General features: G+C 40.0%; 2 long non-coding RNA genes across 7 annotated transcripts in view; one reads left to right on the top strand and one right to left on the bottom strand.

Annotated features, from left to right (window-relative positions):
* LOC113648264 overlaps window positions 1-15,267 on the bottom strand; it is a 75,765-nt gene extending 60,498 nt beyond the window's left edge. For 2 of the 6 annotated variants that reach the window (XR_007140152.1, XR_007140153.1), the window contains exons 1-2: window positions 15,053-15,254; window positions 12,500-12,673 (exon numbers count right to left, since the gene is read on the bottom strand). This is a non-coding gene — a long non-coding RNA (uncharacterized LOC113648264). Of the gene's footprint in view, window positions 1-9,655; window positions 9,719-12,499; window positions 12,674-15,052 lie in introns of all 6 variants that reach the window. The other 4 variants (XR_003441866.2, XR_007140151.1, XR_007140150.1 and 1 more) reach the window with 4 other exon arrangements.
* Window positions 12,685-13,668, top strand: LOC113648260. Its single transcript, XR_003441864.2, has 2 exons — window positions 12,685-12,921; window positions 13,352-13,668. It is a non-coding gene; the product is annotated as an uncharacterized LOC113648260 (long non-coding RNA).
* Window positions 15,268-18,597: the final 3,330 nt, after the last annotated feature.

Raw genomic sequence — 18,597 nt, 5'->3', positions numbered from 1 at the left:
TTCAGGGAAGTTTCTGCGCCAAATCCTTCAGCACTGGACGGAAGTGTGAAAGAGAATGACCTTCCAAAAAACACAGCGTCCAGCCAGAGCCGGATTTATCCGACAGGGAAAATTGGCAGTAGTGCAGACGGACACAGCAACACCGAGCTAACACCTCCAACCTCTAACACAACCTTCTACACAAAACATGACGTCCACAGGCCGGCCACACACACACACACACACACACACACACACACACACACACACACACACACACAGTTCCCAGTTAGTCATATCAGCTTCACAATTCTTTGAGACAACAACAACATTAACAATGTGAACTGTTTGCTAACATTAACAATTTGAGCTGTTTGCTATAACATTAGCCCTTTCAGATCTGAGATGAATTACCTCAGCTGTACTAATGTGTTCTGATTAGGTCTGCGGTCTGATTAAGGATAAAGCTGATCTAAATAAAAACGATCAGAAAGTTTCTCTCCAGATGATGATTCTGGGCTAAAATTGGGTCTCGTTTTCTCTACGTTGCTATCTAGTTGCCTTTCCTGTCCTTCTCTGCTCTTCATTTCATCCTGAGGCAAGTGACCATTAGCATTTATCTGTAACTTAGCAACGTGTTGACACGAGATACTTTCCAAACTCATTTCAAACCGTTTTCTGTCAAATCTAGATCTGAAAGCTTTACATTATTAAATATTAGTATTATGACAGAATGTCTAACCATATGCCCAAAAAAAATGTGTCTTAAAACTAAAATGTTTCTCAACTTTTCATTGTTCATCTGATAACCGGAGGATTTCAGTTTCTTTTTAAATAATTTCCACAAAAACTAGTTTACTCCAGTTCTTCTAGTTTGTAAACATAATCATATTTTAGTAACCTAGCAACACGGTGCTGCAGGATGTTTCTGGAAACCCGTCTAAGACCAATTCCTTACCGTTTTTCTTCATCAGAGGCGCCGAGTTCTAAAACTGACCTGAGACAACATGACTAAGCAACAAATGAGTTCAAAAAATTTTGTCAAAAAAAAAGATTTGCAATTAATTCATACAATTTACTCACTAAATTACTTAATTTGCATTAGCTCCGCCTTCCTGATTTTGAAACACCCTCAATTCCATGTTCATTAGTACAACCACGGCTACTGGACCTGAGGGAATCTTAGACTCATGAGATAAGTTTGTTTCTGATGAACCCGGAGACGTCAGGCTAACTAATGAAATCCGTGAGTCATAGTAATTATTAAATACACACAAATCTTCAAAACAAACTGCAGCTGCTAGCTCGACTGCTTCCAGAGTACAAACACGCCACGCCAGAATGTGTGGTTTGACAAGTTTGTGGTTCGAAAACAAAGTAACGAGTGTTCAAAGGTAAACACATAAACTTGAATAACGTGAAGTCTAGAGTTTAATGTTGCGTTCAGAATGCACAACATAAACTAACACCGATGATTATCACATCGGAATCTGTGGGCTTTGGATTTTGTGTGGTATCTCAAATTGCTTCTGAGGTACATTTTAACGTGTGGACGCTAACGGCTCCGATGCTAACAAGCTGCTGTCGGTTAGCCAATAGTGCAGCAAGACTGATTGAAATCAGTCAGCGAGCTGGGATCGTATTGTGTTAGAATTGTGTTCTGAGGAGGACTGATGCAGTTACACTAAAACATTGTGAATGTTGTGTGTAAAAAAAAAAATTAACAATAAAAAACATTAATAACAGCTCTAGTGTCTTTCACATGAGTAATAATATGTCTAAAGCTGTGTAATTAACGTGTCATTTATGGCCGGGATACTTAAACTAATAATACACATAATTGTATTCATTATTATTATTATTATTATTATTATTATTATTATTATTATTATTATTATTATTATCTTGTTGCTGTTATTGTTGTTGGTGGTAATGACAATAAATAGCAAAATAGGCCAACAAAAATAATAGAATCAATACAATAAAAAGAAATAAAGAAATGTGTTATTAAGGAGTAATAAAAACAAGTTAAATGCTTAAAAAAGTTTGATTCATTGGCTGAAAGCTAGCACAAGCTAGTTTGAGACACTACTGCGCAAGTGACCGCTTTGTTTTGTAAGAGCTTTCACAAAGCATCGCTTCTCGTAATTACGACCGAATCACGCATCCCATAATCCACTACGTCACCCAGACTGCAAGAGACAGGAAGCAGTTTACAAACAATTATCTGTCTTATCGAACAAACTGTCGCTTAGTTACTGACCAACATAGGGGAAAAAAATAAAGGAACAGGATCCTTCATCGAGAAGATGCACTGCGTTAGAAGACGACAGGCTCGAGATCGTAATTGGTTCAACTCTGAGGGGGTGGGGCTTAAATAAACTGAAATCAGAAGGAAAATGAAAATCTGATATTGAGCCTCCAAAAGTAGTTTTGCGAGCATGGCTGTAGAGTCATGTTTCTGACTTAAATGTGCGATTAAAACACACTCACACACACACACACACACACACACACACACACACACACACACACACACACACACACACACACACACACACACGTTGCAAGAATCTCATTTTGTCAAACGGAAAAGAATCAGTGTTCATCATTTCTGCAGCTCGGTGGGGGTTTAGTCTCCATCAGTGTTTCTCTCCATCCTTCTCACACCTTTATAATCACTTCTTTTTTTTTATTTCATCACTTCCCTCCTCTCTTTCACTCCCTCACTCACTTGCTCAGTGCTCAGCCAATTAAAGCTGAAGGTGCTACAGGAAGCAGCTCGCTTTCCAGCCCAAAGCCCAGTAAGGTTCTTTCCAGCTCTCTCCAGCTTGCAGCTGTCTTCACTTTCTCTCAGCAGGAAGAAGAATCCTTTCATATAAATACTTTTTAACAGTTGTTAAATAACACTCGTTAAATAAATGTTAAAAAAAAATGTAAATTACTAAAATTTAAAGACTAACATTAATGTTTTATTTACTTAGTGCTGTACCAATTCAATAAAAAAACATTTTGAATCCATGATGTTTACATTCCAATGCGTCTATCTCAGAAATTCAACAAAATATTTTTTAAATAAATACAAAATATTGCTCGAAAAATTCAAAAGTTTAGAAAAAATAATTTATCTGATTAGAACTACGGAGGTCGGTGTTTGTGTTGGAATAAATGATGCCATCATTCCGGAAAAAAATTGTCTAGAGCTCTCGGGGGCTAAAAAAAAAAAAAAAAAGGATAATTTATTCTGAGGAATTAAAATAAAGGAGCTGAACGAATAATTAATTCATCTGCATTCTAACCACCTGAAGCAACTGGCTACTTTGTTTTTTTAATCAAAACAAAAGACACTTTGATTAAAATTCTTAAAACATGAAACAGTTTGTATACTGTAGAATAAAATCAAGAAATTTAGAGGGAACTGATTACAGGTTAAAAATTTCGACTGAAGATGAAAAGTAACGCGCGCACACACACACACACAAACACACACACACACACACACACACACACACACACACACACACACACACACACACACACACATGTAAACACAGTCTGATACTAGAATAAGAGTGTTAGGTTTTAAACTGTGGGTTTACTCAGCTTTGGAGATCCTGATGGCTTAAGCTGAGCTGTTACAAACAGTCCTGCACCACCGAGATTGACACACAGAGAACACGCCTCCACCACCAACACTGATAAACAGAGGACACGCCCCCACCACCGAGATTGACACACAGAGGACACGCCTCCACCACCGAGATTGACACACAGAGGACACCATTCCACTGCCGAGATTGACACACAGAGGACACACCTCCACCACCGAGATTGACACACAGAGGACACCATTCCACTGCCGAGATTGACACACGGAGGACACACCTCCACAACCGAGACTGACACACATAGGACACGCCTCCACCATCGAGACTGACACACAGAGGACACGCCTCCACCACTGAGACTGATACACAGAGGACAAGCCTCCACCACCGAGATTGACACACAGAGGACACGCCTCCACCACCAAGACTGATAAACAGAGGACAAGCCTCCACCACCGAGATTGACACACAGAGGACACGATTCCACTGCCGAGATTGACACACAGAGGACACACCTCCACAACCGAGACTGACACACAGAGGACACGCCTCCACCACCGAGATTGACACACAGAGGACACGATTCCACTGCCGAGATTGACACACAGAGGACACACCTCCACAACCGAGACTGACACACAAAGGACACGCCTCCACCACCGAGACTGATACACAGAGGACAAGCCTCCACCACCGAGATTGACACACAGAGGACACGCCTCCACCACCAAGACTGATAAACAGAGGACAAGCCTCCACCACCAAGACTGATAAACAGAGGACAAGCCTCCACCACCGAGATTGACACACAGAGGAAACGCCTCCACTGCCGAGATTTACACACAGAGGACACGCCTCCACCACCGAGATTGGCACATAAAGGACACGCCTCCACCACCAAGACTGATAAACAGAGGACACGCCCCACCACCGAGACTGACACACATAGGACACGCCTCCACCATCGAGACTGACACACAGACGACACGCCTCCACTACCGAGACTGATACACATAGGACACGCCTCCACCACTGAGACTGACACACATAGGACACGCCTCCACCACCGAGACTGACACACATAGGACACGCCTCCACCACCGAGATTGGCACATAAAGGACACGCCTCCACCAAGACTGATAAACAGAGGACACGCCCCCACCACCGAGACTGACACACAGAGGACACGCCTCCACTACCGAGACTGATACACAGAGGACACGCCTCCACAACCGAGACTGATACACAGAGGTCACACCTCCTTCACTGAGATGGACACACAAAGGATACACCCCTTCACTAAAGCTGACGCACACACAGAAGCCACACCTCCCACACTGACTGGCACACAGAGAACACGCCTCCTTCACTGACCCTGACAAACACACACAGAAGCCACGCCTCCTACACTAAATGACACACGACACGCCTCTTTCACTGACCCTGACACACACACAGAGGCCACGCCTCCTACACTGACAGACACACAGAGGACACGCCTCTTTAACTGACCCTGTCACACACAGAGGACACGCCTCCTTCACTGACCCTGACACACACACAGAGGCCACACCTCCTACACTGACTGACACACACAGAACATGCCTCTTTCACTGACCCTCTCACACACAGAGGACACGCCTCTTTCACTGACCCTGTCACACACAGAGGACACACCTCCTACACTGACTGACACACAGAGGACACACCTCTTTCACTGACCCTGTCACACACAGAGGTCATGCCTCTTTCATGGACTCTGATACACACAAAGGACAAGCCCACTTCACAAACCCTAACACACACACAGAGGACACGCCTCCTTTACAGACCCTGACACACACAGAGAACACACCCCCTTCACTGACCCTGACACACACACACATAGGACACGCCTCCTTTACAGACCCTGACACACACAGAGGACACACCCACTTCACTGACTCTGACACACACACAGAGGACACACCCACTTCACAGACCCTGACACACACAGAGGACACACCTCCTTCACTGACCCTGACACACACAGAGGACACGCCGCCTTCACTGACCCTGACACACACACAGAGGACACACCCCCTTCACTGACCCTGACATACACACAGAGGACATGCCTCCACAGACCCTGACACACACAAATAGGACACGCCACCTTCACGGACCCTGACACACACACAGAGGACACGCCACCTTCACGGACCCTGACACACACACAGAGGACACGCCTCCTTCACGGACCCTGACACACACACAGAGGACACGCCTCCACAGACCCTGACACTCACAAATAGGACACGCCACCTTCACGGACCCTGACACACACACAGAGGACACGCCTCCTTCACGGACCCTGACACACACACACAGAGGACACGCCTCCTTCACAGACCCTGACACACACAAAGAGGACACGCCTCCTTCACGGACCCTGACACACACACAGAGGACACACCCCCTTCACTGACCCTGACACACACACAGAGGACACACCCCCTTCACTGACCCTGACACACACACAGAGGACACACCCCCTTCACTGACCCTGACACACACAGAGGACACACCCCCTTCACTGACCCTGACACACACACAGAGGACACACCGCCTTCACAGACCCTGACACACACAGAGGACACACCCCCTTCACTGACCCTGACACACACAGAGGACACGCCGCCTGCACTGACCCTGACACACACAGAGGACACACCTCCTTCACAGACCCTGACACACACAGAGGACACCCCGCCTTCACTGACCCTGACACACACACAGAGGACACACCCCGCCTTCACTGACCCTGACACACACACAGAGGACACACCCCCTTCACTGACCCTGACACACACACAGAGGACACACCCCCTTCACTGACCCTGACACACACACAGAGGACACACCCCCTTCACTGACCCTGACACACACACAGAGGACACACCCCCTTCACTGACTTTGACACACACACAGAGGACACACCCCCTTCACTGACCCTGACACACACACAGAGGACACACCCCCTTCACTGACCCTGACACACACACAGAGGACACACCCACTTCACAGACCCTGACACACACAGAGGACACACCTCCTTCACTGACCCTGACACACACAGAGGACACGCCTCCTTCACTGACCCTGACACACACAGAGGCCACACCTCCTACACTGACTGACACACACAGAACACGCCTCTTTCACTGACCCTGACACACACAGAGGACACACCCACTTCACAGACCCTGACACACACAGAGGACACCCCGCCTTCACAGACCCTGACACACACAGAGGACACACCTCCTTCACTGACCCTGACACACACAGAGAACATGACCCCTTCACGGACCCTGACATACCTAGGCCACTCCTTCTTCCCCTTTTATGTTTAAAGAGTTGAATATGAATAATATTTAACTACAAGAATATGATAAATAACAATATTGTGAAAGTAATGATACAGAACACCTTATTTAATTGCAACTTCTCTGTTGGTTTTCATAACATAAAGCAAAAATTCATAAAAACATGTCTGAACCCCTGCAGAGTTGCTGTGGCAGGCTGCTAATTAAACACAGCTACGACTGTTTTGATACCAACATTAATGCAAACCCATTTGTCACTTCATCAAGCTGCTTTCATTTATTCTGCTGTTAAAATAAATGAGTAATAAAATGTGAGAAAAATTAATTAAACTACTTGTTACCACCTGAAGCAATCGTTTGTGTTCATCTTTGTTTTATAGCTTCAGCGCTGCAGAAGGAACAACACTTGGCTTTCAAAACATCAGCAGTTCCTTCTTAATTGAAATGTACAGTTTACTGAAAATGAACAAATTCCTCAGTTACAGGTTTCCACTGCTGCATTTTATACTAGAGACCAGAAGAGGTGGATGAAGATTTCAACAGATTGGATGGATGCTAGATGGGTAGAGGAACATCTGACTGGATATGCGGATGGATGGATGGATGGATGGATGGATGGATGGATGGATGGATGGATGGATGGATGGATGGATGGATGGATGGGTTTGAACAGATGACTGGGTGTTTGGATGGATGAAAAGATGGATGGATGGATGGATGATAGATGGAAGGATGGTTTGAACAGATGACTAGATTGATGGATGGGTGGATGGATGTATGGATGGATGTATGGATGGATGGATGGATGGATGGATGGATGGGTTTGAACAGATGACTGGGTGTTTGGATGGATGGATGGATGGATGGAAGGATGGATGGATGGAAGGATGGATGGAAGGATGGATGGGTTGAAAAGATGACTAGATTGATGGATTGTTGGATGGATGGATGGATGGATGGATGGATGGATGGATGGATGGATGGGTTTGAACAGATGACTGGGTGTTTGGATGGATGAAAGGATGGATGGATGGATGGATGGATGGATGGATGGATGGATGGATGGAAGGATGGGTTGAACAGATGACTAGATTGATGGATGGGTGGACGGATGGATGGGATGAACAGATGACTAGATTGATGGATTGATGGATGGGTGGATGGATGGGATGAACAAATGACTTGGTGTTTGTAAGGATGGATGGTGATTAGTCAGAACTTTCTAACAGTGCTTGTTCTAAGACCCCATGTTACTGTTTCCTTAGTAACGGCGTATTCACAGAGCCCTGTGCTGTGTAAGTGATGAGGTGCTAATGCTAATAAAGCAAAAATAGCACCTTTCTGGTGTAAATGGGAGTGAACTGGTTTAATAGCTTTAAAAAAGAAATCCCTGGGACTTCAAACTCCAGTCCAAACACCATCCAAAAGTCAGCCTTTACTTCCTGCGGATCCTTTCCCCACCTTTTAAGACTTTAAGACTAAAAAACTGACGTCTTTTATAGAAACGAAAGTAAAAGCTACAGCGCTGCCGTGGTGCTAAAACCCTGCGGAGATAAACTTTAAAAGCCCCGGTGCTCCTTTCAAACTCCTCTCTCCTCCAAGGCTTTGTCGATAAGCCGTGGAAAGGTCCGAGATCGGATTTTCACCGTTTTTTTTTCTCCTTGCAGGAGTCTGAATTCGAGGCTCTACTTTACTTTTCTTTCTAAGCATTTATTCTGTGTGGAATCTGGACGTGAGGATTAAGTGTAGGTTAGCACGTCATAACGGTGCTGCGGTGTAGAAGAACCCGAGCCGAGACGTGAGCGTGTGGAGTGAGAAGCACATCGGCGTGGTGTGCAGGAGCAGCAGGAGCGACATGCTGAGACAGGAGGTGTGTATGTGGGTGTGAAACTGGAGGTTTGCCCAGGCAGCAAGTGAGAAACAGATGTAAAACCTAAAAAATAAAATAAAATAAAACAGTACAATAAATTGAAGGATTGTATCAAGAATTCTGAAGCTGTTTATTTTCTCATCTGTGATCTCCTGGTTCATCACATTAGTCTCCCAAAAATATATAATTTACACTTCACACACACACACACACGCACACACACACACACACACACACAAGCCACCTGAGGGTTAATACTGCACACCCTGCATTAACACACACTTCGTTTATGTCTATTGGACACAATCACAAACGGCTCCACGTATCGTCTTCGTCTTGGTTACTGCGATTCCGCCTTCTAACGTCGCTTTAACCCTTAAAAACATTCCCAGAACTGATTTACTGTTAAAAAGTGTTCACATATATTTAAAAAAAAATCAATTGAAGACTATTTGCAGGTTTGATATAAAAATTTAAAATAAAAAGTAGTACAATATTTATTATATGTGTCTAAAATATGTATAGTGTAATGTATAGAAATCCTAATACATTATTAACAAAGCTTATGTCACGTTCAGGAGACGCGTCGTTAGTAGTTTGTCTGGTGTGGGCGTGGCTTTTTATTTCAATAACAACAATAAACAGTTAGTAGCGACATGAAGCTAGCGTGTTAAACACAAACTAAATCATGTGCTGGTCAGATCAGAGTGTGGATGGTTTTATCAGATTACTGTAAAAGATCTCTGCTACTTCATCAGAAGCTTTCTTTTTTCCTCCTAATGTCTCCGTACACATTTACTGAGAGAATGATGATGATGAACAAACGTACGCTTCTCTTGCAATTTAAGCCAAACAGCTACCTGGAACTGAGGAAACATCTCACCACATCTGCCTAAAAAAATATAAAAAATAATATAGTTATAATATAAATTAATAATAATAATAATCTTTTTTTTAGTCTTTTTTTAAAGATTTTTTTTAAAATAAACAACACAGTAGTGATTTCGTGTAAAAATGTAACCGAAACAGCCAGAACCTTGGTTCCTTCCTCCATCCAGCGCCTTACATCATCACCTACAGTGCGTAAATCTCATCACAGTGAAGCTCACTGGCTTTGTCTCCTGACACATGGACCATTTTCCAGGCTTCAGCCTCAGGGCCACGGTCACACACATTAGTCGTTTTTTCTCTCGCCCCCCAAAGCCTCCATCGGATCCGGAGAAGCCGATGGGGTGAAGAAGGAGGCGGGGTTATTAGGATAGGGGAAGCAGAGCACCGTGGGGCCGAGTCGAGTCATGGATAAGACTCTTCTATCTAATGAGGTGTCTTTGGAGGAACGGGATAATCAGGAAGGACTTAATGCGATTGGGTAATGAGGCAAAGCGCTAACGGCTACAGGAACAGGAAGTTCAGTGCAGGCAACAATCGTCTATAGAGGGAAGTGTATATATATATATATATACATGTGTCCATGATTTGAAATTTACCCACATTTCTACGTGATACTGGATGGAGATCTCACATCAGAGCTAATCAATGTTAAATACATTAATCTTACAATTCTAACATTCTAATTGGACAGATGGGTCATGTGACCTTTGACCCTGCAATCTGCAAATCTACAGCCATTTTTGCGCTTTACGTTTGAGCTCAACGGGTTAATCTAGCATGCGATTGGAACATATTGATTGCGGTCTGCGCTCCCGCCCAAATTCTGACATTTTTCTCTCACGTCACCGAGTATCAGACGTCTGATTTTCAAACGACGACAAAATGTCCAGCGAGTGTTTCAGTCTCGTCTACAGTCAGAACCGTCGCCTTTGTCATTTTATTACCAAATTTTCCATTTATGAAAACATTTACCTTATGTATCTCATTATTGTTGTATTCTTTATCAAAAACTTACTTTTTTTTCATTTACTAAATAATTTTCTTAATAAATTCTAAATAATAAAAAGTCTGTTTCGCACTGACCAAAGATTCTGAAGAGAAAAACATTTAGATGTTTGGTTGGAAAATCTTTATTGTTTACATCAAGAAAACACCACTTGCTGTTAATAAAACCTTTAAATACATTTAAAAACATTTTTGAATTTCCTGTAAAAAAATATGATTAGAGAAATTAAAATGCAAAATTGTTAATTAATAATAAAGAAAAAACTTTAAAAAAAACTTTTAGCTTTAGCTTTGCTTACAGGCTTTTAAGTGATGTGATGTTTTCATGAAGTGGGCGGAGCTTCATATCATGTGACTGTTGCATCAACATTTTTTTTTTTGACGTTTTTTTTTTTTTTTAACTGCTTTCTGTTTTCAGAATCTTCCAAACCACATGCAAGCTCCCACTGGGGTAAAAGCAATTCCTTGTCGCCATCACCATGGCGACAGCTCAGAGGTTTGGTTCAGGGGGTACAGGAATTTGACACGTTTCATTATTCGACGTCACATGACACCAAAACACAGCTTTCTGCTCGTGTCTGCCGGACATCTTCAGCTGTAGATGTGCTGTACAAGTGAATGTGCTGTACAAGTTTGGGAACATCTATGTGCACAAATATTGGAACATCGCGAAGATGACAGCATGGAGTCTGAGATCATCTCCAAGACTCACAGAAACAAACCTCCTCCTGGAATGTGTCGGGTGCCAATAATTTTGCACCCAGAAGGAAATTGGGACTACTTAGGAAATTCAAGCACTAAATAAATCTCTGTGTTGAGACTCAAATTATCCCTTACTGTAAATAGTAAATGTTTATTTTATAAATGAACTTTTAAATTTGCTTTTGTTTGTTCAGCTTTTATTTTTTTTTAATAAAAGAGACCAGCATGATAAAAACACGTGAGTGTACCGCAGGGGTCTGGGGGTCTCCCCCTCCCCACAGCCCCCCAGTCGCATTTCATTGGCTCCTGATGACATCATAATGAGCTCACAGTGCAACTTCACCGAATGCGCTTTGTCCTGAGACGCCTGCAGACTCGTTGACTCAAAAGGGACAAAATATACACTGAGGTGCAGAAGTTTGTACACCCCATGATGTCTGGGTGCAAAAAAAGATCTATTTAAAAAATAAAATGAATAATAACACAATAATCCTAAACAAATTAATAATAAAAGGAAAATGATACATTATTATTTAATATTTAATAAATTCCATAGTTTTATGTTTTTTGGTTGCTTAATCATAAAAATCTGAGAAATGGAAAAAAATCAATCAATAATTAATTGTAAACAAAAATAAAATCATTCTGTACTGTGTGCATGGTTCAATTAAAAAAATATATTTACAATATAATTATTTATTATGAATAGATAGAAAAAATATTATAGAGTAATCTTTTTTTTTAAATAAAGAATAAGCTACAGGAAAAAAAAAGCTGTGAATGCACTCAGTTATTTAGAACAACGAAAATCAACCTGTTCTTCAGTGAGGTGCAAAATATTTAATATTAATATAAGATTATAATATACATATATTTTTTAAAAGCTTGTAACTAGCACATTTCTTTTAAACTCTGAATATTTTAAATAAAATTATATGAAACCGTAAGGAATGTTTTATATTTCGCTCATGTTTCAACGTTACACAACGTTTTGTGTTTTTGCTTTCTGATGTCCGTCGTCACAAAGATCACAATTCGACGAGTTTCTCAGTGAAAGTAGCCACTTGATACTCACAGTACGCTTCGTGCTGCGCTCCCCTCATGGACGGTGCACTAATCCCAGTGCAGAGTAATAATCCAGTAACAAAAAAAGGAATTGTGGGTAATCCTTAATCCATAAATGAAATAATCAAAAATCCCAAAACTGAGCACAGTCGTAAAACGTCTTGTTCCATAAAATCCCACAGATCTGAAAAAGATTTGAATAAAAGCGTTTAAAAATTATTACCAAACAAACGTTTAACAACAAATCATTTTATTGAAACTCTAGGCCACACCCCCTTTACTCAACAACAGGTGGTGATGATTCTGACTGGTCAAATTCCATTCTGTTATCGTTTCTATGGTAACCAGCCATTAAACACCCGGCAGGACGCATTTTATGTAGCATCTTATGGAAGGAGTCTCCAGTGTCACCGGTTAGTAACGCAGTCAAAGGTGAAGCTGGAACATTTTCCACACTTGCGTTATTTCTCCTTTCTATTACAGTTGTCCAGGTTCCTGCAACACTAATTGTAACCTAAACCCATAGAGATTCAGAGTTAACCTGGATTTGGAATTGTGTTGGAGTGTAGATCAAATGTTTCCTGTAAGGTTCTTTGGATAGTTAATGGTTCTCTAGTGTAGAGAAAAGAGTTTCCTGTGATCTCCATGAATATCTTGAGGCTGTTTGGATCTAATTCATAATCTTCATGTACATTTCATCTCAGGAGGTCGTGGTGCACTATAACCTTTATATAATCCTAATAACGGGCTGATTTTTCATAGATTTCATAGATTTTTAGAAGAACCTTTACAAGTGCCTCATGGAAAATTGCTGCTCTTTTCAAGCTTTTCCACTAACAGTTTTTTTTTGGATCTTTTCTAGCTAGAGCGTGGATAGTGCATCCGGAATCTTTTCTGAAAAGAAAATCCTTTCTTGAAGAAACGTGTGCTGAATGGAACCTTCACGCTGCATGCAACGTCTGAAGATGTCCTCAGGAGTTCATTGGACAGTTAACAGTCCTTATTTTCTGAAGAGATTTTTTTTACTTAGAACCTGTTTTGCAAGAGAAGATCTCTGTATTGGGTTCTACCTAAAAAGGAACCTTTTTAGACCCATGGTTCTTAAAAATAAAATAAATATGTACTAATGAATGCCCATGGAGGTTTTTTAATCCCAATTAAAGGTCTCCAAGAAATTGAGAACTTGAAATTGAGTGTGTTTTTTTTAAGATGGTATAATAAATGGTTTCCTTTCTCTGAAAGGGAAAAAAAACTTAAGATCTGTTAGGGTCCCAGAAAATGCACCGCTTTTAGCACTGAGTCAAGTTCTAAAAAATAAATACAGCTTGAAGGTTTACAGCATCAGTTTTTACAGTTAATCAAAATGTGTGTTTATTAATAGAGCATTAGAGCTCTGCATGTGTGTGTGTGTGTGTGTGTGTGTGTGTGTGTGTGTGTGTGTGTGTGTGTGTGTGTGTGTGTGTGTGTGTGTGTGTGTGTGGTGCAAAGCAAAGCAAAGTTCTAAAAACACTTTTGTTTGTAAAAATTTACATCAATATTTAGGACAAAATGTACAAAAAAATGTGCAAAAAAATCAACACATCATAATTCAATTTCAAATTAAAGTTCAACTTCAATTTTGTTTATTAATTAATATTTAAATTTGATATTTGAATAATGCACCATTTTATTTGAATAATGCACCACTAACTGTGTTACTAAAGAAACTTTAGAAGTGCACTTAGACTTGCTTTACACTCAAAGTTGTTTTTAATCAGAAAATCTAGAAAATATAGTGTAGGAACATGTTAGCAATCATGTAAAGTGCATTACAGCTGTGTATGTGTATGTGTGTGAGTGTGTGTGTCTGTGTGTGGTCGGTGCAGAACAAAGGAAAAAAGGAAAAGAGGAAACAAAGCACTCGGGCTTCGTTGTACCTGTTGCTCATTTGGACATTTATATGCATTTTTTTTCATGCAAATCATGTAAAAGTTTTTAAAAAACTCGAAGTGCGCGTGCGTTAGGAATGTTAATATTTATTTTCAAGAATAGAACCATTTTTAAAAGAACCAATGTAATAAATCAAATTTATTTATATGCCTGTTATTGCAGTACAAGGTTACAGGATTGCAAATTCATGATCTCGTGCTGTCTAGCGAGGGAAAACTATTGCAATTTTAATTTTTTCGATCTTTTCGTTAAAATAACTTTTTTTTGACAACTTCGTGCATCATCCAGAAAAAAAAATAGAGCAAAAACATAAAAAAAAAGGATAGAGAGCAGAAACATAACATCCCCTAAAGTTTTAATGCAAACAATCAGATCCGGTGCATGCATGTAACCAAACCTCACAGCAAACACCAACAAACAAACAAAAAATATTCCGTTTGATTAACTGAACTGGATAATCACACACGAGCGCGCGCAGTGTCTCTTGTCCTTCCTCCAAAAGCGACAGAATGGCAGCGCCCAACTTTGCAGCAAAAACTTTTTTTTCCTAATTAAAAAAAATATCCCTAAAACAATCCATACGTGCTTAAATAAAGTGTGTGCAAGCAAAATAAAGAATACAAAAAGCACTCACCTGGACACAGTGGAGCAGCTCGCGCCTCGCGGAGGTATCCGCTGGGTGGATAACAACAAAAAAAAAGTTGGAGCGCGTGCGTGTCCGTGCTAGTGTTGATGGGTCCCTTTGTTTCTGTCTGTGCGCGCGCGCACGCGCACGTGTGTGTGTGTGTGTGTGTGTGTGTGTGTGTGTGTGTGTGTGTGTGTGTGTGTGTGTGTGTGTGTGTGTGTGTGTGTGTGTGTGTGTGTGTGCGTTCACATGCGATGGAAAGCTCGCGCCTTCTTCCTTTGAGCGCGAGTCCCGCCCTCGCGCACACAACACCAACAACATCCGAGCCGTTAAAGGATGCGGAAAATAAATAACATTAAAGTCGAAATGATGAAGTACTTTTACTTACTCTTGTTTAAAAGAAACTAATTTCCTCAAGGGTTCTTTGTATGGTTAAAGATCATTGGATGTTTTTGTTTTATTTTGTTTTTCAATTAAAGGATTCAAAAAGTTTGAGAAATCTGGTTCCTCATCACATAGAACTATATATTAGGTGTAGATGCTACACCCAGTTGAGAAGCAATCCCTGTGATACTGAACATCTCAACTAAGGCTGTCATTATTAAGTCAAGAAGCTTTTATTGTCATTTTAACCTTATACAGCCGGTGCAGTACACACTGAAATGAACAACTCTACTGTAGTGCATTGTAATAGTGTAGTGTAAGGAGTGTAGTGTAAGGAGTGGAGTGTAGTGGAGTGTACGTAGGTGTAGTGTAAGTAATGTGGTGCAGTATAAATAGTGTAGTATAGAAAAGTGTGGCAAAAGTAGTTTAGTGTAGTGTAGTGTGGTGTATTGTAGTGTAATGTATAATGTAATGTGTGTAGTGTTAGTAGTGTAGTGTAATTTGCAATGTAGTCTATGTAGTGTAGTGTGGCATAGTGTAGTGTACTATTGTGTAGTGTAGTGCAGTGTAATGTATAATGTAATGTAGTGTGTGTAGTGTTAGTAGTGTAGTGTAATTTATAATGTAGTGTACGTAGTGTAGTGTGGCGTAGTGAAGTGTATAGTGTAATGTATAATGTAGTGTAATGTAGTGTAGTATAGTGTATTGTAATACTATAATGTAGTGTAGTGTGATGTATCGTAATGTATAAAGTATGTACTGTAGTGTAGTGTGGCGTAGTGTAGTGTACTATTGTGTAATGTATAATGTAATGTAGCGTGTGTAGTGTTATTAATGTGGTGTAATTTATAATGTTTTATACTGTAGTCTAGTGTGGCGTAGTGTAGTGTGTGTGTAGTATAAGTAGTGTAGCGTAGTATAATGTAGGATAGTGTAGTGTAAGTAGTGTAATGTATGATAGTGGTGAGTGTAGTGTAAATAGTGTAGTGTACTGTAGTGTAGTATAATGTGGTGTAGTGTAATGTATAATGTAGTGTAGTGTAGTGAAGTCTGTGTAGTGTAGTGTGGCATAGTGTAGTGTGTGTAGTATAAGTAGTATAGTGTTGTGTGTGTAGTGTAGCATAATATAGTATAGTGTAGTGTAGTGTCGGATAGTGTAGACGAAGTAGTGTAGTTTACTGTAGTTTAATATAGGATAGTGTAGTGTCATATAGTATAGTGTAGTGTAGTGTAATGCATAATGTAGTGTAGTATAGTATAATGTAGTGTAATGTAGTGTGGTGTAGTGTGATGTATAATGTAGTGTAGTATAATGTACTATAATGTATAATGTAGTGTAATGTAGTGTAGTGTGATGTATCATAATGTATAATGTAGTGTAATGCGGCGTAGTGTAGTGTTCTATTGTGTAGTGTAGTGCAGTGTGATGTATAATGTAATGTAGTGGGTGTAGTGTTAGTAGTGTAGTGTAATTTATAATGTAGTGTACGTAGTGTAGTGTGGCGTAGTGTAGTGTATAGTGTAATGTATAATGTAGTGTTGTGTAGTGTACCGTAGTGTATAGTGTAATGTATAATGTAGTGTAATATAGTGTAGTATAGTGTATCGTAATACTATAATGTAGTGTAATGTAGTGTAGTGTAATGTATCGTAATGTATAATGTATGTACTGTAGTGTAGTGTGGCGTAGTGTAGTGTGGCGTAGTGTAGTGTACTATTGTGTAGTGTAATGTAAAATGGAATTGTAGTGTGTGTAGGGTTAGTAGTGTACAGTACTTTATAATGTACACAGTGTAGTGTGGCGTAGTGTAGTGTGTGTAGTATAAGTAGTGTAGTGTAGTGTAATGTAGGATAGTGGTGTGTGTAGTGCAAATAGTGTAGTGTACTGTAGTGTAATGTAGTGTAGTATAATGTGGTGTAGTGTAATGTATAATGTAGTGTAGTGAAGTCTGTGTAGTGTAGTGTGGCGTAGTGTAGTGTGTGTAGTATAAGTAGTATAGTGTTGTGTGTGTAGTGTAGCATAGTATAGTGTAGTGTCATATAGTAGAGTGTAGTGTAATGCATAATGTAGTGTAATGTAGTGTAGTATAGTATAATGTAATGTAATGTGTGGTATAGTGTAGTGTAATGTATGATGTAGTGTACTGTAGTGTGGTGAAGTGTGATGTATAATGTAGTGTAGTATAATGTAGTATAATGTATAATGTAGTGTAGTGTGATGTATCATAATGTATAATGTAGTGTAGCGTAGTGTAATGTGTAATGTAGTGTAATGTAATGTTGTGTATTGTAGTGTAGTGTAATGTGTAATGTAGTGTCATGTGTAGTGTAGTGCGATGTATCGCAATGTATAGTGTAATGTGTAATGTAGTGTCATGTGTAGTGTAGTGCGATGTATCGCAATGTACAATGTAGTGTAATGTAGTGTAGTGTAATGTATAATGTAGTGTAATGAAATGTAATGTATAAGGTAGTGTAATTTAGTGTATAATGTAGTGTAAAATTGTGAATGTACAGTAGTGTAGTGTAATGCAGTGAAATGTAGTGTAATGTACAATTTAATGTAATGTAGTGTGTCGTGATGCATCATAATGCATAATGCATAATGTAGTGAAATGTATAATGTAGTGTAGTGTAGTGTATAGTGTATCATGATGTATCGTAATGTATAATGTAGTGAAATGTACAGTAGTGTAGTGTCTAATGTACAATGTAGTTTAATGCATAACGTAGTCTAATGGAGTGTAGTATAGTACAGTGTAGTGTAATATATAATGAAGTGTAATGTAATGTAGTGTAGTGTAGTGTATAAGTTACTGAAAGTAATGTAGAGTATAATATAGTAATTTTATAGTGTAATGTATAATGTAGTGTAGTGTAGTGTAATGGAATGGAATGTAATATAAAATGTAGTATAATAAAGTGTAGAGTAATGTGTAATGTAATGTAATGAAGTGTAAACTATAATGTAGAGTATAATGTTCGGTAACATTGTGTAATGCATAATGTAGTGTAATGTAGTGTAGTGTAGTTTAGTGTAATGTAATGTGTAACGTAGTGTGACAGTGGTGTCAAAAGTATTCACATTCATTACTCAGGTAGAAGTATAGATACTAGAGTTTAAAAAGACTTCCGTAAAAGTTGAAGTATCAACTCAAGCTTTTTACTCA

The sequence above is a fragment of the Tachysurus fulvidraco genome, chromosome 3, assembly GCF_022655615.1.
Source record: "Tachysurus fulvidraco isolate hzauxx_2018 chromosome 3, HZAU_PFXX_2.0, whole genome shotgun sequence".
In the NCBI taxonomy this organism is placed as follows: domain Eukaryota; kingdom Metazoa; phylum Chordata; class Actinopteri; order Siluriformes; family Bagridae; genus Tachysurus; species Tachysurus fulvidraco.
Note: the sequence above shows the minus strand (reverse complement) of the source record. Positions and strands in the feature narration are given on the sequence as shown.